A 484-nucleotide genomic window follows, 5' to 3' on the forward strand; every position below is an offset into this window, starting at 1 on the left:
ATAAAGTAACGCTTGCCTTTTACACAAAAATAATAAGAATGTTATTCACTATCCCAGAGCCCCGAGGTGTATTAATTCACCACTCCTTTCGCTAGTTCCTTCTGGAGAATATTCGAGCCTGTTATTTTGTGGATGTCGAGTAGAAATCCGCGTCAGCGATCCCCCCGCTAGTACAGCGGTAAGTCTACGGATTTGTAACGCTAAAATCAGGGATTCGATTCCCTTTGGTGGGTTCAGCAGATTACCGGATGTGGCTTTGCTGTAAGAAAACACAACACTCACGCACACATACACGCAAAAGCGATAAAGTTGAATATTAAGTTTGTTGTCACACTAGCAGTGTTACCTGGGGTTACTCGGGTTTTCAAGAAATAAAACACCACTCTCTCTGTTTCCCCATAGTTTTCTAGATTTTTGCAAATTTATGATTATTTGATTTCTTAAAATAAATTACTAACGTGTTTTAAATCAGGACTTCCTTCTC

This window comes from Tachypleus tridentatus, chromosome 13 (assembly GCF_004210375.1).
Source record: "Tachypleus tridentatus isolate NWPU-2018 chromosome 13, ASM421037v1, whole genome shotgun sequence".
Lineage (NCBI taxonomy): Eukaryota > Metazoa > Arthropoda > Merostomata > Xiphosura > Limulidae > Tachypleus > Tachypleus tridentatus.